This window comes from Malaya genurostris, chromosome 2 (genome assembly GCF_030247185.1).
Source record: "Malaya genurostris strain Urasoe2022 chromosome 2, Malgen_1.1, whole genome shotgun sequence".
Classification (NCBI taxonomy): Eukaryota; Metazoa; Arthropoda; class Insecta; order Diptera; family Culicidae; genus Malaya; species Malaya genurostris.
This window is the reverse complement of record NC_080571.1, coordinates 7528261-7545809: the sequence shown is the minus strand read 5'-3', so window position 1 is coordinate 7545809 and position 17549 is coordinate 7528261. Positions and strand designations below refer to the sequence as shown.

At 34.2% G+C, this 17549-nt stretch overlaps 1 protein-coding gene across 2 annotated transcripts in view; it reads right to left on the bottom strand.

Moving 5' to 3' along the window:
• LOC131427620 (nuclear cap-binding protein subunit 1) overlaps positions 1 to 17549 on the bottom strand; it is a 318774-nt gene that overhangs the window by 272532 nt on the left and 28693 nt on the right. The gene's annotated exons all lie outside the window — the stretch shown is intronic.

Below are 17549 nucleotides of genomic sequence, written 5' to 3'. Positions count from 1 at the left end.
TGCGACATTAACTGTTATATTGTATCATAGCATATAATTTCACATATTATCGGCTTACACTATTTTATGTTATTATATACTATGTTGTATGGTATTATACTGCATTGCATTATATCATATTATATGGTATTATATTATAATATATTATATTATATTGTATTCTATTATATTATGTTATATTGTATTGCATTATGTTGTATTATATTATATTATATTATATTATATTATATTATATTATATTATATTATATTATATTATATTATATTATAGGGTTTATTATGAGTAGTACTACGTACCTCTGCGCAAAATATAAATTTGTTTTCCTTATAAGTTATCATTTTTAAAGTAAATTTTAACTAAAGATCAAGGTCATCACAAGGTGAGCTTGGTCCTCACTGGTTCCTGTTGTGTTTTATTCATTCTATTATTTATTATATAATTCATTGTACTATATTATGTTGTTTTTTTTTATTATTTTCATTATTATATTTATTGTTAGTATTATTAATTTGTCATCAATAATAATAACATATATTATTTTTATAGATGTGGATATTATTATTCTTATTAGAAGAGAAATATTCTACTTCTTGCAGTACTGCGAAGATAGAAGAGCATAACTGACACTCTACAGTAACTGTTATTTTATATATTGATTTATAATATATTATATTGTATGACATTGTATTATATTATATTAAATTAAAATATATTTTACTATATTATGTTATATTATATTATTTTGTAGTATATAAGTATTATTATTATTATTATTATTATTATTATTATTATTATTATTATTATTATTATTATTATTATTATTATTATTATTATTATTATTATTATTATTATTATTATTATTATTATTATTATTATTATTATTATTATTATTATTATTATTATTATTATTATTATTATTATTATTATTACTATTATTATTATTATTATTATTTTTATTACTATTATTATTATTATTACTATTGTTACCATTATTATAATCTTTATCATTATCAGCTACATTTTCATTTCCATACTAAACATTTCACTTTACACATATATTATTAAATTGTATCATATTATATTACGTCATATTTTGTGGTATTATATTATATTACATTGTACTATATTATACTATATTATGGTACAATGTTTGGTATTGTTTTATATAGTATTGTAATGCATTTTTTAATACACAATTATAAGTGTATTATATTGCATTGTGATGTATTACATTTTTATATTTTATGCATAATAATATTTTATTATATTCAGTGTCGTATAGTGACCAAACTATATTATAATATATTATGGTATATTTTACTATATTATGTCACATAACATTATGATACTATTATATTCATCATAAAATATTATAGTAGACTATAATACACTGTACCATACGATTTTGCACCGTTTTATACTATATTGTGTTTTATTGTATTATACTGCCGGAAATTATATTAAAGTGTATTATGTTACGTTATATAATACTATGCTCAAGTACATTGTAAGGGAAGAGGGATGGGAGTGCATCAGGGTATCTTACAAGTGAATGACTGGATGAAGGAGTGAAATGTCAACCCGATTCACAGGGGAAAGCTGTGTGTTTTCCCCAGAAGGTCTGAAATGAGTAAGACGCACCCTTCTAACAAACAAACCATCAGGCAGGTTTAAGCTGGTACAGCGAATTCTTTTATTATATGGCCGGATGTTATTGCTGGAAGGCGCCGGGTCCTCAAAGTCCATTTTGGCCTTCTTAACAGCAGTAATATGAAAGTTATCTGATAATCAAATTCGGATCTACTGTAAGTCTACCTGCATCCACTGGTAATGCCTTGAACTGATGGTGGCTTCACACATACATACATACATACATACATAAAAACTTAATTCGGCACTACTGGTCCTCTCTTCTCCTGTTGCGGAAGCACCGAAAGTGGTGAAGGAAAACTCTAAATATAGAACTTACTTCGATTTCTCTGCGATGCATGAACCGATTTTCACAAATCTTGATTTGAATTAAAGCTCATATTATCTTTGAAGCTACTGTGAAATTTCATCCGGTACCAACTTCCGGTTACGCAGTTACAGGGCGATGTGTGTCGAAACTTTCAAACTGGCATATAGAATGACAATACAATACCGTGTAACGTGGAAGAAGAAAACACAAAACGAACGATGCGTGCTTTGTTCTATTTCGTACACACTATAAAGAAAAAGAAACAGTTACGGATGTCTGCTACTGGTGTGTGATATTGATAAAACACGGTGCTGCAGTTGATAAGATTTTTTGCTATTTTTACAAGTGCGACCGAAAGAATAAAAGAATGTCGGAGTAAAATGAATGATATAAAAAAGTTTCTTTGAAAAAAATATGTAATTTTACACAGCCGGTAGTGCAGTAATACTGTGCCGGTGGTATAGTGATGTCAATAACAATGATAATAGTAGTGATAATATTAATAATCCTACTACGTGTTTTATTCTGCTGATCCATGCTGTTTAGCTCGATTAACATATACGGAAGTAACAGAAACGCAGGTTCGTTTAATTGCTTTAATCGAAATAGAGTAAGTAAGTAAGTCTAAGTTTAACTAGGTTCAAACTGTTCCAATTTGGAGGTCATATTGGTTGCTGGAAAACGAATCATCTTCGGCTATTCCGGTCATGTGATTGACAACTGCACCAAACTTACTTCAAGATGGCCAAATCGATTTTCACAAACTTATATGTTAGAAAGAAAAAATCTTACAGTTTCATACGGAATTCTTAAATTTGTTGTGGATACTATTTCCGAAACTACAGGGTAAACAGGTTTTGTAGAGTTTATGAGATTAGGTCCGAACAAATTTTCCTATTTCTATTCAATGAACAGTTGTTTTGGCGAATTTCACGGTAATATTTATGATGTAATGAATAATATGAGAAAGGCATCATTACACCACTAGGTGGATTAAAACTGTTTTTTTAAATATTCCTTTAATTCAAGTACTAAACAGATATCCCATGTCCAAAATGTAATATTATAATAAACCCGCTAATTGAGGATTAAAACACTTTTCGGGTATCTGGATGTATAAAAACAAAATATTATTTATTATCAGTGCGTATAAGAGAATTATTATTAAAATTACTCTTATTTTTCAAAATTTTCTTCCAATTGAATGTTCAACATAACAGTTCGGCAGAAAAGTTCGTATCATTTAATAGAAACACACATTTTTTTGCCAAAATTCGGGCTTATTATTCAACATAATTGTTATCAGAGGCGATACAGCGATTATAGCGATCTTCCAACTTTTCGATACCATTTTTGTAGTACGATTTGTCCTTTGCCTCAAAATAGGCCTCAGTTTCAGCGATTACCTCTTCATTGCTTCTAAATATTTTACCAGCGAGCATTCTCTTGAGGTCTGAGAACAGGAAAAAGTCACTGGGGGCCAAATCTGGAGAATACGGTGAATGAGGGAGCAGTTCGAAGCCCAATTCGTTCAATTTCAGCATGGTTTTCATCGACTTGTGACACGGTGCATTGTCTTGATGAAACAAAACTTTTTTCTCCTTTAAATGAGGCCGATTTTTTTTTAATTTCGTCCTTCAAACGCTCTAATAACGCTAAATAATAGTCACTGTTGATGGTTTTTCCCTTTCCAAGGTAGTCGATGAAAATTATACCATGCGAATCCCAAAATACAGACGCCATAACCTTACCGGCCGATGGTTGAGTCTTTCCACGCTTTGGGTTCGGTTCATCGCGTGCAGTCCACTCAGCTGACTGCCGATTGGACTCCGGAGTGAAGTGATGGAGCCATGTTTCGTCCATTGTTATATATCGACGAGATAAATCGATTTTATTTCGATATAACAGCTCCAAACACTGCTCAGAATCATCAATTCGTTGTTGTTTTTGATCGATTGTGAGCTCACGCGGCACCCATTTTCCACAAAGCTTTCTCATATAAAATATTCGTGAATAATATGTCCAACACGTTCCTTTGATATCTTTAGGGTGTCAGCTATCTCGATCAACTTCACTTTACGGTCATTGAAAATCATTTTGTGGATTTTTTTTCACGTTTTCATCGGCAACAGCCTCTTTTGGCCGTCCACTGCGTTCATCGTCTTCGGTGCTCATATGACCAGTACGAAATTTCGCAAACCACTTACGAATTGTTGCTTCGCCCGGTGCAGAGTCTGGATAACACTCATCAAGCCATTTTTTGGTATCGGCGGCACTTTTTTTCATCAAAAAGTAGTGTTTCATCAACACACGAAATTCCTTTTTTTCCATTTTTTTCACAATAACAAAAGTAGCTTCACTCAAAAAGCAATATCTCACAAACTAATAATCAGACAGCTGTCAAATTTATACACGTATCTTTTGAAGGTTGGTACTAACTGAAAATGGTATGGATTTAATTCTAGTGGCGCCCTCTCATAGAAACGATACGAACTTTTCAGCCGATCTGTTATTATTCATTGATTCTCAGAACAGCCAGATTTAGCTAGTCTTTACTATAGTCGACTGGCATATCACAGAAGGAAGAGATTAATAGAACAGCGTTTTAAAGTTATTGCGAGAAGTTTCAAGAAATTATTGTCATTTCATCGATACGAAAACAGAATAAGCAAAGCAAAGTGTTGGTATCGTAATCAACAGACTTCACAGCCGAGCATTGACTCAGGACTCATTCACCCGAGATAAAAAAAACGTGAAATAATGTTTTTTTTTTCTGAAAGTTCAAGATAAACATTTATTCAGACAACTCAACTGTAAAATTTCATCAGCATAATTCCGAGATGGAATTGATTTTTTAAATTCTAGTCGTCAAAAGGTGAGACAACTAAGTGATGTGATGTGATGTGATGTGAAGTGAAGCCACCATCAGTTCAAGGACTTGCCAGTGGATGCGGGTAGACTTACAGTAGCCCCGATATGACTCATCCATTCACTTTCTTACTATAGCTGTTACCGAAAAGCGAACAAAAAGGGTTGGGCGGATATGTAAGTAGAGTTACTTACTCGTATTCCGCGGGAATAAAAGATGCTCTTCCAACCATAATATCCAGTGCATGGATGAAGCATTTCGCTATACATGCTTGAACCCGCCTGATGGTTTGTTTGGGAAGGGCGCGTCAGACTCATTTCAAACCTTCAGAAGGAAACAAGTTTCCTTCAAGTGACTTGGGCTGGCTATCCACAATCCCTCGTCCAGTCGTCAATTCGTCCGATGCCCTGATGCTCCCTACCCTTTACGACCCCGTGCAAAATGTTTTATATTGAAAAATACAATGAAACATAGTGTAATGAAATTAATATAACATGAAAAGATATAATAGATTACAAAATAATACAATATAACATAATATAATATAATATATTTTAATTTAATATAATATAATACAATGTCATACAATATAATATAATATATCATAAAACAATATATAAAATAACATTTAGTGTAGAGTGTCAGTTATGCTCTTCTATCTTCGCAATACTGCAGGAAGTAGAATATTTCTCTTCTAATAACAATAATAATATCCACATCTATAAAAATAATATATGTTATTATTATTGATGACAAATTAATAATAATAACAATAAATATAATTATGAAAATAACAATAAAAAACAATATAATATAGTACAATGAATTATATAATAAATAATAGAATAAATAAAATGATATGTTGCGATATGCTATGATATTATATTACTTGAATTTATATGTCATTTCTCATCCTCTCATTCTGCCATCAACGCATTCCATCGACCAATTGTCACCACAGACACACGTGTAGGCATGAAACAGGAACCAGTGAGGACCAAGCTCACCTTGTGACGACCTTGATAGTTAGATAAAAGATTACTTTAAAAATGATAACTTATAAGGAAAACAAATTTATATTTTGCGCAGAGGTACGTAATACTACTCATAATAAACCCTATAATATAATATAATACAACATAATGCAATACAATATAACATAATATAGTAGAATACAATATAATATAATATAATAAAATATAATATAATTATATAATATAATATGCTATGATGCAATGCAGTATAATACCATAATAACATAAAATAGTGTAGGACGATAATATATGAAACAATATGCTATGATATAATATAACAGTAATGTCGCAGTGTAAGTTACGCTCTTCTCATAATAAAAATAATACTAATAATACATGATGTAATAAACGACAGAATTATATGTTACAATATACTATGATAAACATTGCACTTTAGGATGGGCTTCAACCTACAAGCCATTTCGCACCCTCTCATTCTGCTACTAACGCAGAAGGCGATAGCACCCAGTCGACGCCGTTCTATTGACCAAATGTCATCATAGACGCTCGGGGAGGCATGAGATAGGGACTTGTGAGGACTTAGTTATCTCACCATTTGACGACCTCAAAAGGTGAGACAACTAAGTGATCACAAATTCCTATCTCATGACTCCCCGTGTGCCCATGATGACATTTGGTCACTAGAACGATGTCGTTTTCTGCGTTTTTAGCAGAATGAGACGGTGCGAATGAGTTTGTATGTAATAACTCGCTTGAAATACGAAAATTATTGAAAATTCTTCAAATAGGTCGACTTGACGTCCTATTGTTGAAGTTAACTTAAATTTATCAAAACTGTTTGTCAAACTGTGTAAAAAAAACGTTCTGTAGCATTCCTTGCAATAATCATAGATTGGCATTTTCCATCTAATCTTTAAAGAATTCGACTTATAAAAAAAATCTTATGAAAAAGAGTAACTATTTGGCCATTTGGGTACAAATAATCATTTTATTCCTATTTGTGTTTAATGTAGTTTATAGGGAAACCATTCAGATGTGTGCCATATCATACTATGTCCCAAGGGTGACCTTGGCTAGTTCCGAAACTTAAGGTTTTGATACGTTTGCTATGAAAAGGGCATTGGAGCAAACAGGAGTTTTGGTAAAATCGGAAAATGCTAATTTTTCATACAAAACTGAAAAACATAAGCTTAACACACGTTGATTGATCGTCATTTGCAAGAGATCGAAAGTCCTTCTGTAATGTTTGAATAAAATTTGATAAAAACATTTAAAGCGGGGCTGGTCGATGGAACAGTGATCTCGGAACACGATTAGCTCTGTAGATGAAATGGGTCATCGAAATTCGATTGAGTTAACACTTCTCTGGGCTCTGTACTAAAGTGATTTGAACATGCGAAAAAAATACATGGGAACATTGTTTTATTTTTTTCCGCCAGCCAGTGTGGCTTGGGATAGGTTAAATACACACAAAGAGAGAATTCATTTCTTACGTCCAGACTTGAGGGAATCGAATTTCAGTGGTTTGATACTTCTTTCTTAACTACATGGAAAAGATATCGAGTGTTCATTGGAATGAATTTAAATTTGAATTGTTTACCTCATTATTAAAAATCAGCATTCAACTCAAATTCCTTCAAAGCCCATTGAGTCAAAACCGCTATCGGAACAACGTACATTTTCACGTTGCAGTATCGCCAGTCGCTCCGAAAGCAGCTAGCTAACAATTTCCAAACCAGCTTTTCACCGATTTCTCACTCGACTGATCCTTTCCGCTGAACCGGAGCTGCCTGGTACGATACGTCATGCATTCGACGTTTTGATAGAAATTAAACATTTTTTTCCTCCTCGAATCGTTGTTAACCATTAGTCAGTCGATTCGGGCAGGCAGCAGGGTTCGCAGGGAAGGAGTGCATTTCTCACACGCAAGAGAAAAAGCAACATTGCACACACCCGCCGTGGTCCGGTGCAGCACCACCAGCAAAGAATGTTCACTTTCTATGAGCACCTACAACAGCAAACCGCTACTGCGAAACGGGCTTTGTTAATGAAAAATTTGATGCCCTTACACTGTGAACAAAATTTTTCCTCGCAAACTATTACATACCATACATACGAGAGCTTGGCTTGCAAACAAACAACTTATCGGGTAGCGTTACAAGAAAGTCTACATGCGATCGGTTCGCCGCAGGATGGATTCGAAGCGAGAAAGCTGTGGACAAACCATGATAGTGTGTTGGTAAAAGTATGTACTGTTGACTCGGTTAAAATGTTTATTATTTTTAATTAATTAGGAATTGACAATGTTAGATGCCCGTATGAGTTGGAACTAATTCTTCCGTGCGCTTTTTTTTATTGAAATCGAACAAAGGTAATGATGATTTCAAATTCATCACTGTTGGAGTTAATTTGAATGACGTTGTAAGGCGTCCTTATCACGAACAAGACTCTAATACTACCAAAACTCATTCCGTTGATTTGAAGAATCACGTATCCTGAAGAACTATAATGTTTAAAGAGCCCACCATATTGTGACCGAATGAGTTTAAATGAATACATATTTCAGGACATTAATATTCAGTGTTACAATAAATTACTGTAAGCCATTAATCACCGTTAAATCTCGTCTCGGCGGACTGTTTTCAGTCACAATATTGCGTTTGTTTTAATTAAAAACAATTTTATCCTCCCGCGCGCACAGCCAATCCAACGACGACGAAGGCGAGGCCTTCAGTAATGTCTCAGATTCGGTCTGCACACTGATTCACAGTTGACTTCCCCTTGGGGGCACAGCAGCGTGGCCTCAGGATTGTATAATGCGCATGGTTTGCAGTGCTCTCTGTTCTACCTCTTCTCCATCAGAGGCTGCCTGGCGGTTGAATAATTTATTCCAACATTAAACAAATCCTTATAATGTATGCTTGCACTTATTTATCCGACCGCGAAGAAATTCGACATAACTATGCCAAATGAAACTTCAGCCAACGGATGGCTTTTGACATCATCTTTCGATGACATATAGTGAATTCGATGGAGCTTGATTTCCATCAGCGGTCACGCTTATTTTCACTAACAAATGTGTCTTAATTTTTAGAGTCAATTTTATAATTAATATTTTTGACATTGAAATGGCCCTACTTCACTAGCTGAAACTAGGTTTTATTCCAATTAAAATCCATTAAGATTCAATCAGCACACTAAGACTTGGTTTGCCATGGGAGATTCGATTCGATTTTTTCAAAAATAAAAATTAAATAGATAAAAGAACTATTCGATATTCCTCTTCCTTGAAATAAGTAAGTCTACAACAAACTAATCAATGCAGAAATTTTTTTTATTTCATTTGTCCCGCCTGCGAACGTGTGACGGAAACGGAACGCAAATATTTAAAGCGCAAGAGTAATTTTATTGCCTAGCATTCGTCAGACACTAGCGAAAGGACCAACTGGGAAGCTGTGCCGTTCGCGCCAATTAAGTGATAATTAATTTCATAGATATTGTAGTGGCTTTTTAACCAATAGTGGATTAAAACGAATATTTTTGTTGTGATAGCCCACTTTTCCACGCTAATGATTTGCGTTTTCTGTAAGGGAACTATAATTATATGCTAGATATAATAAAATAACAATTTTTATGCTAGACAATAAAAAACAATAATAATTTTTAGTAAACTTACAAGAACATATTGCCTTTCTTAATCAAAAACACTTACAAGGATATTAATACACAAGTACTGGAGATTCAGCTAGCGTTATAACTAATGAAAAGAATAACAATTTGAATCGTGTAAAAAACCTAAAAAGCTGCAAACTTAGGCTACGGTTACGTTCTTTTGTTTGGGAAAGCTTTTACTTGATGACATTACCTATCTGTCTTTTCATCCATAAACTGTAGGCTGACTAGAGGGGGGTAATGTCATGAACTGGTTTCAAGGTAGGTGCCTAGTAACCAACGAAGCTTATTCATATAATACTAACGATCTTCATGTATTCGGAGTTGTGGTGTCGTTTTCAAAAGACACGTTCCGGGACGACAAAAGCGTTTTTCTATAGTATGAAAAAATAATTTGACTCACAGGATAATATACCAGATATGTGTTTTCCGAAGTACAATCGCCTGCAAACAAAAAATAATATTTTGTTTTTTGAAAAAAAAATTGTTTTCTATCAAGTTGTCGAAGTTAATCTAGAAAATTACCGTTAGAGTAATGTCGTGCACTGTTAAGATTGAAGTAAACTGAATACACTGACCCATAGATCTGTTTTTATTATACTACACGGAGAACCCTTCCATCATAAAATTGCGATATCGCAGGTTTTGATTTTTACGATAGTTGATTTAACTAATTTCTTTTTTATTCAACCAATATGGTTTTTGATTTTCATATATTCAAGTAGTTGAAAAATATGTTGTTTTGAATGCTGTCAAATGCCGGAGACAGTTGAAAGCAAAACAATAATCGCAATGCAGAATCAACAACTTTTTTAGTTGAAATCTGTTCGCGTCGCTTCAAAGCGTCAATGAAAACAACATCGATGGTTAAAACGTTTGGTGAAATTGTGTTCATTCGATTTGAGAAATTTATGATTCCATAACAAGTGTTTATCTAACAGCGGTGTTGTGATAAAGTTAACCTTGTTTAAGATGAAAAAGATTTGGTGACAAATTAGAAAATGTTAATGAATGATCATCTCGTAATCTTTCAGATATGCGCAAAAATTTTATGCTTCAAATTCGATCATTGATTTACTTCTAGCTGTTTGATACCGATGATGATGTTCATCCATTAGCAATAAAACGCTTTTTGACATGAATTTAATTTATAAAGGGTGATTTTTTAAGAGCTTGAGAACTTTTTTAAACAATAAAACGCATAAAATTTGCAAAATCTCATCGGTTCTTTATTTTAAACGTTAGATTGGTACATGACATTTACTTTTTGAAGATAATTTCATTTAAATGTTGACCGCTGCTGCGTCTTAGGTGGTCCATTCGGAAAATCCGCTTTTTTATCGACAAATTTTGTTCAGCGATGAGGCTCATTTCTGGTTGAATGGCTACGTAAATAAGCAAAATTGCCGCATTTGGAGTGAAGAGCAACCAGAAGCCGTTCAAGAACTGCCCATGCATCCCGAAAAATGCACTGTTTGGTGTGGTTTGTACGCTGGTGGAATCATTGGACCGTATTTTTTCAAAGATGCTGTTGGACGCAACGTTACAGTGAATGGCGATCGCTATCGTTCGATGCTAACAAACTTTTTGTTGCCAAAAATGGAAGAACTGAACTTGGTTGACATGTGGTTTCAACAAGATGGCGCTACATGCCACACAGCTCGCGATTCTATGGCCATTTTGAGGGAAAACTTCGGAGAACAATTCATCTCAAGAAATGGACCGGTAAGTTGGCCACCAAGATCATGCGATTTGACGCCTTTAGACTATTTTTTGTGGGGCTACGTCAAGTCTAAAGTCTACAGAAATAAGCCAGTAACTATTCCAGCTTTGGAAGACAACATTTCCGAAGAAATTCGGGCTATTCCGGCCGAAATGCTCGAAAAAGTTGCCCAAAATTGGACTTTCCGAATGGACCACCTAAGACGCAGCCGCGGTCAACATTTAAATGAAATTATCTTCAAAAAGTAAATGTCATGTACCAATCTAACGTTTAAAATAAAGAACCGATGAGATTTTGCAAATTTTATGCATTTTATTGTTTAAAAAAGTTCTCAAGCTCTTAAAAAATCACCCTTTAAAAGTAACAGGAGCGAAGGGTTTTAAACACACAGAATGCGCTGCAATTGAATGGCGCGTTTGAATTGCCGTCGCAAAATTCCAATTCCCAGCGGTTGATGCACCCAAGCTTATATAAATTGACTAAAATTATCAGTGCATAACTTTAGTTCAACCGTTTGAAGGCATCATCTTTCAATACTCATTTTAGGTAAACTTAATAATTTCGCTAATTTACTCACTTTTGCTGATTAAAAACGTTTTTCTACATCAATCATTTCCGATCGAATCAGTAGTGTTTTTTAGAACTTAGATCTTTACTGATCTCAACTTGACATGATCATGATCATACAGAAGTCAAAACCACTTAGAGATCAGATCAGTTCTGATTTCGTAATGATAATTTATTCCTTGGTTAAGATCACTTGATATCAGCAGTGATCGATGGTTTTCCCAGCCCTAATGATACCACATGTCAATATAAAACACTGTTTATATTTTAACAACGATATTTATTTCATGAATCTCAACAGAGTTCGAGTTGATCCAACTATTTGCAATGTCTAAAACAAATAAAACCGATTTATTTTTCAACTAACAGAATTTTGTTTCAATAGCAACACCAGTTATTTCAACTAAAATATCTGCTGAAATAGAAAGGTATGGGTCCTCACTAATTGACAGCATTTTTTTCAGACAGTTAAATTAGTTGTTTCAACCGTCGTTTCTGCTAATCGAAAAACAAAAATGACAGTTTAGTTAAAACAACAATCGATTAGTTGTACCAAATTTTAGCCAATCGAATTCAGAAAATCAACTAATATTCTGGTTGAAATGGGATCGCGGGTGGTTCCGTGTATTACTTATAATTTCGAAAACATTACTAGAAAATTCTCAAGATTTTTTCTATCAAACTTGAATAAAATCAAAAACTTTCTTTGGGTATAAACTACAATATAGTTTTCAAATTGTGAACAGTTATGTTAAGTTAATATAGAATTGAATGTGACAACCCTGTTAGGCGGTGGTGTTTTCTTCTTCCGTACCAGCACGTACCGATGCGTACCGGTTTTGCATCATTTTAGCTGACAGTTTGACAGTTTTAACACTCATCGCCATCTAATTTCGGAACCGGAAGTCGGATCTGGATGAAATTGCACAGTATCTTTTAAGACAATGAAAGTAAAACCGATGAGAAATCGGAGTGAGCTCCGTTTCCTTGAAGCTATTCTTCACTAATAGTCCCAAAGTAGATTTATATATCGACTAACAAGGTCTGACAACTAGATGAAGTTACCAGTGAGTTTTATAAAAATTCGGACCTTGTTTCGTCATTATTTGTGAAAAAATACCATTGAAAATGAAAATTTTTCACTTATCGAGCTGTAATACCGGAACCGAAAGTCGAATCAAGACCAACTTTTCGAGGTCTATTTTTTTTTGTTCTACTTCCAGAGCCGGTATTCAGGAACCAGCAAACCGATTGGTATGCTCATATGACGAATAAATTTGCAATAGTTTTGAGTCCAACTTTAAAGCTTTTCGGGACTGTCATCTTCTGTATCGGTTTGAATTTAAAAAAAATCATCATCCTACAATTCCAGAATCGGAAGTCAGATTTGGATAAAATTAATTAGTTTTATCTTTGTCGATTTGGCTTTTTGTGAAAACGATTGAGCTTTGAGAAACAATTCGATACTGGAACCGGAATTCGAAAATCGGTGTAGCCGAAGTCAGTTAAATTCACCTGAGTAGCTGAATACACACTTAAAAAAATCCCTGTGATTTTACATCTCATAAGATGCACATGAATGGAGTGTCACTGTTCACGCTAATTCACGTGGAAAAACATTTAATATTGTGTCTAAAACTCTATGACATGAAATTCGTTCAAATAAAAAAAGAATACTGATAGCAACCGCCGCGACTTGAACCGTGAATCATCGGATCATAAGTACGTCTGTTAATCAACTTAGCCACAGAAACATACATCTGCTTAGTTGGTAAAAGGTGCATTTAAATTCATACAGTCGCACCTGCTAGCAGAATGCAAGTTACAGTCGAATTCAAGCTATTCCAACATTAAGTCATTACAAATGAAATTTTCGGTCATTTGACAAATTAGGTCTTTATGAATTACATCATATGAGAAATTAAGTCACCTGTAATATTTAAATTTTTTTGGAGTGTAGTTGATTCAAACTGTTTGAAAATCAGTGTAGACATCTTTGAGAAATCGTAGTGCGAATTAAATTTTTGGGTACCTTCCGAATCGAAAACTGAATACCGCTAAAACTGAAATAAGTTTATTTGGTTATCGACTTTCCAAATCTGCTAACCCGATAAACCTGATAAATTTATGTGAAATAGCCATTTTTATACTAATCACCCTGTATCCCCGAAACCGGAAGTTGGATCTGACTGTAAAGGAAGATGTTTTATAGAATCTTAAAACTTTTCATTTAAATCTTAGATTCTGCCATCTACGAGAAAAATGAGTTACAGAATTTTAATTTCGTTTCACATATCATCCTGTAGTTCAGGAACTAGAAGTCAGATCCAAACGTAATTCAAAAATCTTGTTTGGGAGCATACGACTTTTCATATGAATTTAAGTTTGTATAACACGATTGAGCCATCTCCGAGAAAATTGAGTGAAATTATTTGTCACATACGCATTTGCTGATCTCGACGAACTGATTCGAATGATATATGGGTGTCATGTTCTTCCAGCATTTATTGCTGTAAGTAGTTTAAATCAATATAATTATGAAATTGCTATCAACTCGAAAACTCTGCCATCATCTGGTTTACATATATCATATTCTAACGATTCGGTTGCCAAAAACGAACCGTACTTAAATGTCCGAGACAAAATGCCATGAAAAGGATGCTGTACACAGTCTTTTTGTTACTTAAAAACAATTGTATGTAACAGTATATAAAATCGTGTGATTTGTCATACAATGTTCAAAACTCCTATTGCTGGAATAGGGGGAAAAGTCGTTTACACAAAAATAACGATATCTCCGTTAAAAATGGACGGATTTTTACAATATATGACTGGTCTATGACTTGTTACAGAACATAACAGCCATATATCAGCAAATGCTTGTGTGATAAATAATTTTACTCAATTTTCTCGGAGATAACTGAACCGTGTTTTACAAACTCAGATTCATATGAAAAGTTGTATGCTCTCAAACAAGGTTCCTGAATTACGTTTGGATCTGACTTTTGGTTCCGGAAGTACAGGATGATATGTGAAACGAAATTAAAATTGTGTAACTCATTTTTCTTGTAGATGGCCAAATCTAAGATTTAAATGAAAAGTTTTAAGATTCTATAAAACATCTTCTTTTATAGTCAGATCCAACTTCCGGTTTCGGGGATACAGGGTGATTAGTATAAAAATATCTGTTTCACATAAATTAATCAGGTTTATCGGGTTTGCAGATTTGGATAGTCGATAAACAAATAAACTTATTTCAGTTTTAGTGGTATTCAGTTTTCGATTCGGAAGGTACCCAAAAATTTAATTCAAACAGTTTGAATCAAATGTAAACTATACAGCTCTTGAGGTGGATTTAACTGATTACAATGTAATTAGTTTTTTAAAATTCATACCGATATAGAAGATGACAAAAAAGCTTCAAAGTTGGACTCAAAACTTTTGCAATTTATTCGTCATAATAATTTATGGTCATACGAATCGTTTTTGGTTATGTGGGTTCCTGAATACCGGTTCTGGTAGTACCGTAAATAACCGTAAACTCTATAGTGGAACTTATTTCGACATCTCATAGAATGTTCAGTCGATTATTACACGTTTAGATTTAAATTCGATTCGATTCGCAGTTTCGACATTATATGGTAATGAGTGAATAAAACCCTAAATTGCCGTCATGAGAACTAAAACCCTAAAAATGTCATGAGAACTAAAACACCGAAGAAAATATTCTTGCAAAAAACACATGCGGATGATAAAAAAAAGATATCATCTCACTGCTAGGTGGAGTAAGCACGTTTGTGTTTTAAAAAAACACCTATGAGATTTCTTACTACAAAAGTATGATTTCTTACCACCAATAAGCGACGCTAAAAATATCGTGGAAGGTGTGACTCAAAAGAGCCACGGGCCTTTCTTATTGATCATAACATTAAAGGGAACGATTTATTTTTCTGGGGAGCGCGTAGGATCTAACACTTTCGAAAAACCATATTTTTTCCTTGTCCTAGTAAAACATTTCAAGAATGTTTTGTCTAGTTTTTAATAAAATCGAAGTAGAAATCTTGGGCCTGTGCGCCGAGCTCTTGATTCTTCGCAGAATGAGATAAACATAGATAAAGGCCCATAACATCCCGAGTTTCGTTCAAATAGGCTTGAAAATGTCACCGAATATTCTTGAAATTTTTTACCACAAGAAAATATAAAGTAAAAAAAATAAATGATTTTTCAAAAGTGTTAGACGCTACCCGCCCCGTGAAACTTTCCGAATCGATTCAAAATCAATCAATCAACCTCATCCGAGACAGTTGACACGGTATACCGCTTACTGCCAGGACGCAAGAAACAAAAAACCATAGTCTAGTGAATTCGAGACACAAACACGGGAATCTTGACCATCGCGACCAAATTCAATCAGTATTGATTTTGAGCGCTGCAACATTGGACAGGCATAGAACGAAATGGATATCTTGCTGAACGATCGAATGCATTGATATTAATAAGATGTATTTGAAATACAATTCAACAAAACATGCAGCTTAGTCTATATCGTGCTTAAACGTGAACGTGATGCAATATCATTCGCTTTTAAGAACAACGATTATAAGTGTTGAGTTTGATAATGTTAAAAGCACAATTCCTGTGTTCACTGAACATTACATTACAAGAAACCATGTAGCAATACCGAGAGAATCTTCACGTCAAAAAGAACAGGTGGCGAATTTTTTTTCCTGGATTGGCGGAATGGCGTGAGTGTGTTATTTATGCGACTAAATAAGGCTTCTTACGTGACACTTCTTAAGCACCATTGCAAAACAAGATAAAATCGGTACAACTAATATCGAATCAAACGCTCAAATAATCAACAACAACGACGAAAAAATAGAGCAGGATTGGATTTAGTATACCTCTTTCCTCTCCAATGAAAATGATCTCCTTGATTTTCATCACATACAATTTAATATGATTAATCTAGCTTTCAGGATCATGAACCGTACAAATGAAAACATTCAAAGGCACTCCGCCAAATTCTTGAAAACTATAAAAATGACAATGGTATAATGTTTCGTAAAAATAAAGAAAATTTCAAATGAAATATTAGTTTAGATAATGGCGAGGGTTTCTACTACGAGCAAAGGGACAATGTACGGAAGTAGAGCTATGCGAACAAATAAGGATTTATGTCGGATGTTCGGATCATAGCCGACGAACTCATGAAAATCAAACAGCCCCATATTTATTGATACAGCATAACCTAATCTTCCAGTGAGCTACAACATCCTCCTTTGGTGTTAGTTCCTCATTCAACGACAAACCCAATGAACAAACAGCACCTCCCAAACAAGACTATTTTCCGAACGATCAATTACAGTGAGGAACCTCGCTGCTCGGCTTCAAATGTTCAAATATGTCGTCAAATATTACACGCTATTGCCATTTATCGACAGATCGGTTCCAAAAGGAATCCCGACTGTTAGCTGATACTGCCTTCAGCACTACGCGACGGCGCGAGCGTGCCACAGAGAGATTTCAACGAGCGACGATCGGAAAAACGACGAAACCCACGGCCGCGGCCGCATCACGAATTCAACGAGCTAGAACTAACCGCACCGCATCCATCAACTAACCACCACATTGCACTCATGTCATGGTGGGTACGAATTTTCCCCGACGCCACCACACCCCACAAGACGGTTCCGATAGTGGCGCTACCGATGATGGTTTCGAATCGCGCGCTCCGTGCGGGTACATGATTTAGAAAATGAT